A 12,776-nucleotide genomic window follows, 5' to 3' on the forward strand; every position below is an offset into this window, starting at 1 on the left:
ATGTTAAATATGAAATAAAGAGAAACTTCCTAATTTAGCTAAAGGCATTAAGGAAAGAGACCCAGGGAATGTTACTAAACAAAATAAGGAATTAAAAACCAAAATACGAGAAAACAATGTTATTGTTATAAAAGCCGATATGGGGGGAACAATTGTCAACATGGACAAGGACGATTATGTATCAAAAACAGAGACCTTTCTCTCAAACACTGTAGTAAATAAAGATCCCACAACACAGATTCAAAAGAAATTAAAACAACTTCTGAAAAACTCATCTTTCATTTTCAACGAAGAGAAACAAAAGTTCAACACGAACCCGTCTTCTGACAGTCCGAGCATTATTAAACTGAAATAATATATATAGTGGTTCAACCTTTTCAATACAAGTAGAATAAGAAATGTAATATTACATTCCTAGTTGATTACAAGTTGTACCGGTTTCGACCACTGTTCTGAGTCATCATCAGCTCATAGAATATAAAATTCATGGTTCTGATCTGTATTGAATTGTAATTACAATATAATTATTAAAATATAAACATAAATATAATAAAAATAAACAAATAATAAAATAGAAACATCAATATATTTCTATTGTCAAGTATATTCAACTGTATTGTACGATTTCACACCTAGCAGCGTTTGCAGGCTTGATACTTGAACTATTTAATTTTTCATCGAGTTTCATAAACGTTTGGAAGCAGAGTGCCACTCAGCTCGTATGTCAAGAACTTGCTTCTGGCTTCATCTATGTGACTAATCCTCGACTTCTTCAGGATTTTGGGAACTTTCAACAAGCAGTGCTAATTCCTAAAGTGTTATAGTGTTCCATGATTGCAGTTGGTGAAAGATTTGCATTGTTTTTAATAATTTAAGTGATCGGCTGATGATAACCCGGAATAGTAGTCAAATGTAAACAGTTTCAAACAAATTTATTAAAAACCACCAATCCAATACTTTACAGTCTTTAAGTTTAAGATACAAATATTATATAGATGTTAAAATGGGACATGTTTCGCTTAAGCTTTGTAAGCATCTTCAGCCACATTTAATCTAAAGCTAAGTCAGGGTCTTGAACTGGGTTCCTCATTAAAGTATAATACATGCTTTAATACAAGATAAAACAGTCATAAAAATCTATTCTGTGGAGATGGCGATGCTTAAATGTAACTGAAATTCAATAATAAACTTGTCATAGTATTAAATGTACATGGAATGAATACTAGTGTTTGTATAAAAATGTACAAGTTGGTTATTTGTAGAACGAGACATAGTCATAATGATCTGACATACAATTGGATTGTACAAATTATTTGATATTAATGAAGCGTGGATTAATTAAAATATCGAAAAATAAATCTTCGAACGTTGTTGAATGAGAATCAAGTATGTAGAATTACAGTAGAGTTGTTGACTCCAAGTGGTTGCGTGATAAGGTCAAAAGGCGCTTGAAGCATCGGTTTAGAAGTGTTGTGTCTCCTAGAATAATCTTTGTAATAGATTGTAGTCGTGAGCTGTCTAGCATAGATTCAACAAATAGGGTGTTCAATAAAGCCTTAGATGTGGGAGAATTTGCAATGGAGTGCGTGTTGAAAACCCTAGTGTTGACAGAGAGGTGACTAGCCTTGTTGGTTGTTTGAGACAATCTCAAATTCAATCTCAATCTCAATCTCTCTTATTCTACACTAGTGTCCAAAAGTTAAGCATAATCATTAAATGAGGTCTCTACTGCCTGATAGGAATGTCAGGATTGCTGAACCAATGGAAGCTGACTCACACACCATGTCACACAAATTGTCCAAAAGAACTGTGTCAGAAAGGTTCTGATAGCTAAGGTACACCTTTGACAACAACTAACAAAACTTGGCAATGTCTTCCACAACAAAATATGCTGTTAATAGGGTGATTGGTTACCCCTAACGGCCACACATGCTTCGCAGCAACGTGGCATGCTCTCTATCAGATGGTCCAAAAGCTCTTGTGGCAGTCGATCCCATTCCACCAAAAGGGCAATGCGAAGGTCTTGGAAGGTCTGTGGTGGAGGCTGACGGGATGCAATTCGCCTCTTCAATGCATCTCAGGCATGTTCTACAGGATTCAGATCCACAGACCTCACTGGCGAGTCCATGCGATGAATGTCTTCCCCAGCCTGAAATTCATCCACCAGAGCAGCGCGGTGCGGTCGGGCATTATCGTCCATTAAGAGGAAGTCTGGACCAACCGCACCTCTGAAGAGTCGAACATGTGGTCTCAGTACCTCATCCCCATATCTCCAAGCGTTAACAGAATTTCTCGGACCACCCATGAAAATGTGCAGGTCCGTACGGCCATTCAACATGATGTCGCTCCACAACATGACGCCACCACCACCATACTGCACAATGGGACGAAATGACGAAAACGTGGCCAAAAGTCCGAAAAAAAAAAAAAAAAAAAGTTTTCTATTGGCGATTTTTGACTCATAAGTTGGTAATAGGAACGTTGGGACTATTGAATTCCGGCCCTAGAAACAGCCGGCCGGTTCATTGTGAAGTTGCACAGCAGGTCAAACGCGTAGCGTTTCTGTTAGTCACGCACGAGGCAAGCTGAGCGAGCAACGTACCACATGTTAAGATATTGATAAAAGTGATCTCAGACGTTTATAAAAGTATCGACAAAATGGATAATGTTTCTCCAGGTATGTAGTTTATTATTCAAACCTTATTAGATGTTAAACAAAATATTAACAGTTGTTTATTTATAATTTTTTATGCTAAATAACGTAATACTGAAATATAGTAACAAATGATAGGTAAAAGTTATGTATATGACAGCACTTGGCTAAATCTTACATACTATGATGAAGTATAATTAATTTACTTTCAAAATCTCTTGGAAAAACGCAGTACTAGCCACTACTCCGGTAATGAACCACATTTGAAGTGAAAATTGGTATTAGCCGATATTTATGCATTTTGTAAAAAGTTATACAAAAGTTCAGTTATAGCAATATTTCTGTGAATTATGCTATTATTTATACGTGTAGCATAGTAAAGGAAAGAATGTGATGAAAGGAGATGGAAACACTGACCCTTCTTTTGAAGGATCTGACGCATAACTTAGAAAAGGACAATTCTAATAAAATGTATTAATATTCACAAATTATATTTATTGATAATAATTGAAAAATCCTAAATTCAAAAACAATAACTATTTTAGTTTTTGAATAATTAACTATATTTTTGCCTATTAATATTATATTTTAAAAAATTTTGTTCGATACATTGGATCTGCCATTTTGAATTTTTCAATTTTAACATCAAATTTGTAAACAGCAGTATAAAAAACCTTATAATACTCATTTTTGCCCAATTAAACCAACTTTTACGAATTTTGGTCCGCCATATTGGATCCGCCATTTTGAATTTTTCAATTTTAACATCTAATTCGTAATCAGCAGTATCAAAAACCTTATAATACTCATTTTTGCCCAATTAAACCAAGTTTTACGAATTTTGGTCCGCCATATTGAATTTTTCAATTTTCATTTATGTCCAATTTTACCAAGATTTAGACTTTCGGCCACGTTTTCGTCATTTCGTCCCACTGTGTACTGGTCTCGTTCCACGATGTTCCTGTGGTTGTATCGGCTACCCAGTTCTCTCCAGATTAATGTGCGACAGGAAACATCGTGCAAACTGAAGCAGGATACATCTGTGAAAAGCACATGCCTCCATTTATTCATGGTCCAGTTTCAATGTTGACGGCTCCACAGTAAACGGACCCGTCTCTGCACTGGAGTGAGCGCGACGCACACCGCTGGACATCAGGCAAACAGCCCTGCTGTGCTGAGCCTCCGGTACACAGTTTGCCGGGAAACTGCAACCCATGAGACAGCTGCAAGCTCCACTGACAATTGTCTTACAGGTGCACTCCGATTTCAAAATCATCTCCAAAGCCTGGAAATGACACTTTGTGGCACATTCAAGGATACAGCGACTTTGGTCTTTGTCTGGCCTGCTTCCAGGCGGCTGAGTATTCTACCATGCAAAACGGGGTCCAAATGTTGTCACTGTGCCATTATGTTGTCACGTTCACCACGAGGCTACACTCCGCACACTATAACAGGGCAAACACAACTGAGGGAATATGGGGCGCAGGCACTGGCTGTATTTACCCTGTTACCCTGCTTACTCGTAACTTATGCTTAACTTTTGGACACTAGTGTACTTATACTGAAAATGTTGAATCACTATATACTTTACTTCAACCTAAATGTGAACTCAGTTCAATACGGAACATTATGAAATTCTTATCTTTAAAAGCCTGAGCACTCTTGAAATTGCATAAGACTCTTATCTTTAAAAGCCTGAGCACTCTCGAAATTGCATAAGACTGGAGTCCCCATTAGACCGATCATTAACTTCCAAAACAATCCAACTTATAAGATCTCTAAGTATATACATAACTTCCTAAAACAACACTACAATTTCCATACGGAAACATCCATAAGAAACTGGGTAGATTTCTGTGAGAAAGTGAACCAGTTTAAATTGTCACAATTTCATGTCATGTGTTCCTACGACATTAAGGACATGTATTTGAATATTCCGGTTAAAGAAACTATTAACATTATTAGAGACAATCTTTTGGCCCAAAATCAATTAAGCAAGCTAGAAATAGGAAATTTCACCAATATTTTAGATTTTGTTTTAAGCAATAATTACTTTACATTTAAGCACAAAATTTATCATCAACCGGGCCTTTCGATGGGAGCTCCGGCTTCCGGGATTTTGGCCCATATTTTTCTAGATTCTTTGGAAAACACCAAAATTATTGTTGCATAAAATAAATTTCATTATATAGCCCGTATTGTCGTACGTATACTTGATCAAAAAGGTATGGTCAAATTTTCCTCCTTTACAATACTAAAAACTTATTTATTTAAATAACATTTAAAAATAATGGAATATGTTTCATCTGTCCCGTAAACATCATCAGCCGAAAAGTTTTAAGATTAAGAACAAAGGACAAAACACATTAAAATAATTCAGAATAACTGAAAGCGTCAGTTAAAATGTTGAAAACATGAGATAGTTCAGTAAAATTTGTAATTGAGGCCTTCTTGACGTGATGATGATGTGTTGAAATACAGTTTGCCGAATGCATTGATTGAAACTTGGCGATATGGATCACAATATTTAGTTTAGTAGCATTAATATAAAAATATTAAATGAATGTTAAACATAAGTGATGGTTCCAATGTTCGGCTCTATGGCTAAATGGTTAGCGTGCTGGCCTTTGGTCACAGGGGGTCTCGGGTTCGATTCCTGGCAGGATCAGGAATTTTAACCATAAATGGTTAATTTCGCTCGCACAGGGACTGAGTGAATGTGTCATCATCATCATTTCAACCTCATCACGACACGCGGGTCGGACACTCCCGGCACTAAAAGCCATACGCCATTTCATTTCATGGTTCCAGTAAAATGAAATTGAGTTCGCCTTGTTGGCGTGATGATGTTAACAATTCTTGATAATAAGGTAGGTGGAATATCTGATTTCATAAGTGGAAAAATGTACAGTAAAATGCCCAACGAGAATGAAGGCTATTATTAACGTTAAAAGTGGCAAGTTTTGAAGCATCATATAATACAAAAGAATGAAATGAAATGCGGCACATCTGAGTACTTACGTCCCTGCCTGCCCAAGAATGAGTAGCTCAAGCGTGTACTGATGTTTATGGCTGACTGGAGGTGGACTGTGGAGGCTGTGTGTGATGGAAGCTGGTATTAAAGGAGAGTAGGGGAAGGCTGGAACCAATAGCGGGGAGCGAATGCGTAGAGGTTTGTTCAAATAGGAACTGTTGAGTAATGTCTTGAAAAGTACCTTTACAGTTTCTGAAATTTCATTTAAATTGTAAGCAGGTTTGCATTTTTGGTCTATATTAATAAAGATGTTTTCTAGAACGTTGAGTAAATTGCCCTTGTTATAAAAGTAGAGAATTTTTAAATGCTGCTCTATGGAGGTGAAGGAATGATTGGACTCTGTTATATGAGTGCTCATGGCAGAATATGTTTTGTCTGGAGGCGCTGACATGTTCTTTACATCTAACTAAAAATCTTCTTCCGGTTTGCCCAACGTATCTCGCTGAACATTGGTTGCAATTTAACTTATATACACCTGATGTGTTGTATTTATTCCCGATATTATTGATTTTGTGCTGATTATAAAAAAGATTAGTACTGTTGTTGATTGTTTAACACTAGAACCGCCGGAGTGGTCAAAATGACCACTACACATTTTCCAAACTCAATTTTGACTACAGTTTTCATTGTAGGATATTGAGCTGCAGTGAATTTTCCTGATTAGTGGTCAGGAAAATCCATATTAAATATAATTAATTTTGAATCAATGGATGGGGCGTAAGTAACACGTATACCTACTACCGCCGGAGCGGTCATTTTGACCGCTGTATTAATTTTCATAGTAAAATGTATTATAATACACATCTCTCGGTGAGATGTTATCATCTACTAATAATTATCCTATCAACAACGGAATGTTCAATAGAACTCGGATATGTTACGAATTGTATGAGCATTATTTCCGCTGTGTCTCCGGTAGTGTTATCATTCGTCAGCTTTTCACAGTGCAGTAAACATATCTCGTAAACCATCAGTTGCTGAGTCTATTGAATGATGTTCCTGAAGATATGTCTGATGTAGAATGTGGTCCAGATACGACAGCCATCCGGAAAGTGGTACCCATTTGCGCAATAAAGACACAGGAGTAAATATTAACAAATACACACATTTTTATTGGAAAGAGCATACTTTACACTACTTCTCCACATAATCTCCAAGCAAATTTAGGCATTTGTCAAAACGTGGGATGAGTTTTTGTATTCCAGCGTCATAGTCCTCCGCCGCCAGCGTATTGAGATACGTAGTCACGGCTCGTTTAAGTTCTTCATCGCTGTCAAATCTTTTTCCCGCCAGAAAGTCTTTAAGTTTCGTAAAGAGATGAAAATCCAAAGGGGCCAAGTACGGGCTATATGGGGGATGGTCGAAGGTTTCCCACTTGAATTGCAGCAAAAGTTGTTGTGTTATGGCATTGTCATGAAGGAGAATGACGCCTGTAGACAATAGACCTCACCGTCGATTTTGTATTGCCCGCCGTAATTTCTTTAATGTTTCATAATATGCATTAGCATTAATTGTGTCTCCACGGGCCATAAAATCAATGAACAGTACACCTCGGCCATCCCAGAAAACGGTTGCCGTGAGTTTCCTGGTGGACAGAACTGTCTTGAATTTTTTTGGTTTGGTTGGTGAATGAGCATGATGCCACTCCATTGACTGTCGTTTACTCTCAGGTGATGCATAACAAACCCATGTTTCGTCCCCAGTAATGATGCGAGTCAAGAAAGAGTCTCCTTCATCGGAAAAACGTCCCAGAAATGTCAGTGCTGCAGCCATACGCTTGGTTTTGTGCTCCTCTGTAAGCATGCAAGGGACCCACCTTGCACAGATTTTTGAATAATGCAGATGGTCTTTGACAATTTCATGAACAATTGTTCGAGACACATTAGGAAAATGTTTACATAGTTCATCAATTATGACGCACCGATCGTTCCTCACGCACTCGCCTACTGCGCTCAGCAGTTGGTCTGTAATGACAGATGATCTCCCTGAACGCTCCTGGTCGTGTGTATTTCCCCTTCCCAGGTTGATGTTGCGACACCAGCGCCGAACAGACGACTCGCCCATCACATTGTCTCCATACACCTCCGTTAAATGGCGATGAATATCACAGGGTCGAACGTTTTGTGTATTAAGAAATTTAATCACGGCCCTCACTTCACAACTGGCGGGGTTCTCAATTTGTTTAAACCTTTTAAACGATCACAGACACAACACAGGCAATGCTAGCATCACGTAACCTTGCACAGAGCAGGCAGACAAGCCACTGACGCGGTCTGACCTTGCCCAGCGTCTACCTGAGTCGTCAGCGCTTCATGCGGCGCTAACGGGTACTACTTTCCGGATGGCCCTTGTATAAAGGACCTGCATTTTATGTATGTTGGGTATTCAGCCCGAAGGCTGGTTTGATCCTCCACAGTTCCGCCAAAAGCTGTCATAGATAGCCTTGGTGTCACTCAAGAGGCATACTAGGGAAATGAGGAGTGAGGTAGTTTCCCGTTGCTTTCCTCACCGAACCAGAAGTTGCTATTACATATCAGTCTGCCAAGCCCACTGAAATGCATGCACCAACCGACCCTATGAGTGACATTTTCACACCATTCATAACAGGGACAACTGCATAAGGAATGGTATAACTAGCAATCACACATACCTCGGTCACTTTCGTATTTTCAAAGCCAAGGATGAGATTGAGATAGGTCAATGAAAGTAACAAATATATTCTAGCCCATACCAGAAGACATAGTGCACTGTAAACACTACATTTCGCCAGCAAAGGCATATAAAGGACCTAAAAATAAAAATGCATACTAAGATTACTACCAGTCAAGTGATAACTCTGAAAGCAGCGATTCAGATCACGCTCCAAACCGAATTGTTTAGGATGAAGGTAAGTTGATATTAATATTATTATAACTATCAGCACAACAAATTTGGTGAAATTCCTTGATTTATACCGTATCATAATGATGCCTTGCATAGGCTGAGTAGTGACAAGTTTTCAATTCTTCTCGTACAGCCATAGACATAGTAACCCGTAAAGCATGGTATCAAAGGGGACACGACAAATAAGGTAAAAGCCTACCATGGCCAGATAATGCGCCCTCAGGTATCAAGGAGTGGACTGTAGCAGACTGAGAAGATGAAACCTGGTTGGACTGTTCGCCATACCCCTTGAAAGAAAATTCAGGACTTACTCCATATTCATAGTGGTATGAATCTGACGACAGTGTAACGAGTGCATGGCGTCTTTTGGTTGATAAATAAATATTGAAACTCATAAATCAATGTACAGAAACAGAGGCAGAATGATAATAATGAGTAATCGCGCGTATCGAGAACGAAGATATAATAATTTCAATAGCGGTCAAAATGACCGCATCGGCGGTTCCAGGTATATAATATATTCCGGCGGTTCTAGTGTTAAGGCAATACTGACATTATGTTTCTTAAGAATATTAGTGATTTATTTACTACAAAGAGAAAATCATTGACTCTTTATCGACATTTAAACCTTTTATTAGCCAAGGACAAGTTGTTTTTAAAACTCTATTTTACCTATGTTACTTGTGTTTTTAACTAATTTTAACTATTATTCAGGATCATGGCTGAAGATGTTTTCCATGGAAAACGAAACATGTACCAACAAAAAATGTTTTAGAAATAAATTAATGTTACTGTAATCTAAGAAAATCATAAGATTTAAAGTGGTGGAAAGGAGGAACTTCTTATAAATCTCATGTTTATCCCATATTGGCTCAACACAACTAAGGTTAAGTTATGAGTAGGTTCCCACCTTCCAATACTTATCAATTTCTGTATAATAGGTTTATTAATTACATAATATAAACCATCTTAATCTCTAGTACATGTTTCGTTCCGATTATGGAACATCTTCAGCTAAAATTTGACAAAATGGCAAGACAATTAAAACACATTGATGTTATTATGATACAAAAGATAAAAGATATGACAGAATGGCACGAAGATTAAAACATATGATTATGATGATGAAATAAAGTTCATTCATGTTGGTTAAAAATTCAACAAGTCAATGTTCAAGTGACGAAGTAAAATCAGCGATGAGGTTCTTCTTTATGTTGGAGACATGTACATTTTGTTAATCTTGAAGATAAATTGGAGAAATACAAGATTTTCTTAACGTATGTTTATTGGGGGAACTCTTGATAAAACAACCGTAGTTGAAGTTGAGTTGTGGTTAGATTATTAAAATGAGTCTGAAACGAGAAAAGAATGAGTAAAATAGAGGATATTTTTAAGGAGAAAACCTTGTTAAAAATGTATGTTCGCGAGAATAAAGGATAATGGAGTTGATTACCTTATAGCCAGTCGTGTCGTATTTGACGTCCTCCCTTATGTCATGTTGTTAACTGACCGAGTCCTGTGTACGTATGTAAGGCACTTGCGGTGGGCGGGGAGTATCGGAGGGAGAGGTAAGTGACGTGAGGAGAGCGGGTGAAACCGACTCAAACTATAAATACCATACGAAAAGATTCGTACCATCCCGAAGCACATAAAAGGAGTTCCTTTTTAAGCATGTTAAATAGAGCCATTAACATTCCCTTGTCCAAAAACGACCTCCAAAAAGAAATTAATCTCATTTACGAAATAGCGATAAGCAATGGATACACAAAACACTACATAGATAGATTAATGAATAAAATGAAGAATAAACCTCAAACGCAGCTGGTAAAAGAACATAAAAAGAAAAACTTCGCCACTTTTACTTATAATAATGGGAATATTTACCAGATTACTAATATTTTTAAGAAACTCAATTTTAAAATTGCTTTTCGCACCAATAACAACAATCAACGTTTAATTTTCAATCGATGTAGATGTTGATTCCCATAGGGAACCTAAAATATTTGTCCTGAATGAGTAAATTTATAATACCAATATAATGGTCCGTTATTGGACAAATATTTTAGGTTCCCTATGGGAATCAACATCTACATCATTTGATGGCCAAGCAGGCATCTATTTTTGGAAATGAGACAGAGCTCTCACAGTGCATTGGCACTGCTGGTGGCTTCAAATAGCCTATGCAGTGGCCTCCACGGTATGCACTAGCCTTGCGTCTTGGGTGGTGTGCTAAGTCCCAACTGACGAGCCTAACTTAGCACACGAGGGCGAAACGCAGGCAACCAAGAATGAGTTAGCTGGAAAATTTATAATGTCCAATAACGGACCATTATAATTTTCAATCATCAAAGCATTGCAAGTAATAACAAATATTTAAATTCCGGGATATATAGGCTTAAATGCTCAAATTGTGCCAATTCTTATATCGAACAAACAGGCCGTAATTTCTTAGTAAGATATCAAGAACATATTAATGCCGAAAAACATAGGAAATACTCGGCCATGAGTCTTCATATGACCGAATATAAACACAGCTTTACATCGATAGGAAGGGACCTAACCATTCTACGAACGCTAAACAAAGGCAAATTATGAATATTCTTGAAAATATCTATATTGTAATTGATCAGAAACGAAATCCCAACCAGAATGTTAACGAAATCATGGAAAATATAAATATATTATTAGAAGAGGCTACCAAATTAGACTCATCTAGAAAAACCATCAAAAAGGATCCCAACAAACAACCAACATACCTCCTTCCGATTAGCTCCACCCTACACAATAGTCCCCCTACTTTTCCTTCCGTTTCCCCTAGCCTATCATAGCGCCGCTCCTCAGTTAGCTCCACCCTACACATTTCACCCGCTCTCCTCACGTCACTTACCTCTCCCTCTGATACTCCCCGCCCACCGCAAGTGCCTTACATACTGTAACGGTTCAAATCCCGTTACAAGATGATATCTGTAGTTTTATTATTTCATCTGTATTATTATTATTATTATTATAATTATAATTATTATTATTATGTCCGTATTATTATTATTTTATCTGTGAGATTACTATTATTTTGTTATAATTATTATTCAATTCCAGTACGCAAAGCTTGTCGCATGCGTATTTGTAATTGAGTGTATGCATATATACGTATATGTAGATTATCATTAAATACCTGTACAGTGAGAGTTTCGATGTATCAGATGTGGATGTGACGTCGTTATATTGTTATACTACTGGCGATTCTCCCAAGTCATTGCTACGCCATGGCTACGTCATCGTATTTAGTTAGCACTGAGCTCACTTTCTTTGAGAAACCCAACGAGCCGGTGGCGGTTTCACAACTGTATGTAATATTTGCCGCGTTGTGGGAGTATGTCATTGTTATTTCTGGAGATTACGTAGCTGTGTCAACCAACGTCTATAAAAGGTGGGTGCATATTGTAGCGTCAGTCATTAGTTAAACGGAAGCTGAACAGTGAAGTAGTCTACTAGATGAAGAGGCCTCAGTCGGTCAGTCAACAAGTGTGAACGAGAGATGGAGAAGACTCAGTGAGCCATTATTCTTTGGTCATTGAGAGAGTGAGGCCAAACTTGGTCTGTCACTTAGTTGAAGACACGGACGCAAAGGCTTACCATGGAGTCACAGAGGGACACACCTGCCAAGAGGTAATACCATATTGACTTACAAAGAAGTCAGATGATATGGAGAAGAAGCAGTCACAAGGATGTATCACCAAGTTAGGCGTGACACATCTACAGTAAACACCAGATCAAAGGAATACGTCGTAATTACACTCAAAGTGTTGAAGGTACAGTCAAGTGAATCAGTGAGGGAAATATTTCGTATAAATTGTTAAATGTCCGGTCAAGAAGAATTCAAATTCATGCCTAGTTTCTTTCAGTTGCAATGTCATAATTTCATATTCTCATCTGTTTTATCGCAACAAGACTCACTATTTTTTGATATATTATTTAAAGAATATATATTGTTCTATCAAACGAATTCATAGTTTTATTTCAATGAAAGTAAAATATCTTAACCTCAAAATTAATGGGGAAACCGAACGCCAATCTCCTTTTCCCAGAAACTATATGGTATGTTGTCAAAAGTAAGCTTATTACCCCACACCCTAGAGATAGTCAAGAGTCTCATTCTATTATTGCTGCACTGAGTGGCAGCTGGCGCCCTTCAAATAACGTATGTGT

The sequence above is a fragment of the Anabrus simplex genome, chromosome 3 (assembly GCF_040414725.1).
Source record: "Anabrus simplex isolate iqAnaSimp1 chromosome 3, ASM4041472v1, whole genome shotgun sequence".
NCBI classification, from domain to species: domain Eukaryota; kingdom Metazoa; phylum Arthropoda; class Insecta; order Orthoptera; family Tettigoniidae; genus Anabrus; species Anabrus simplex.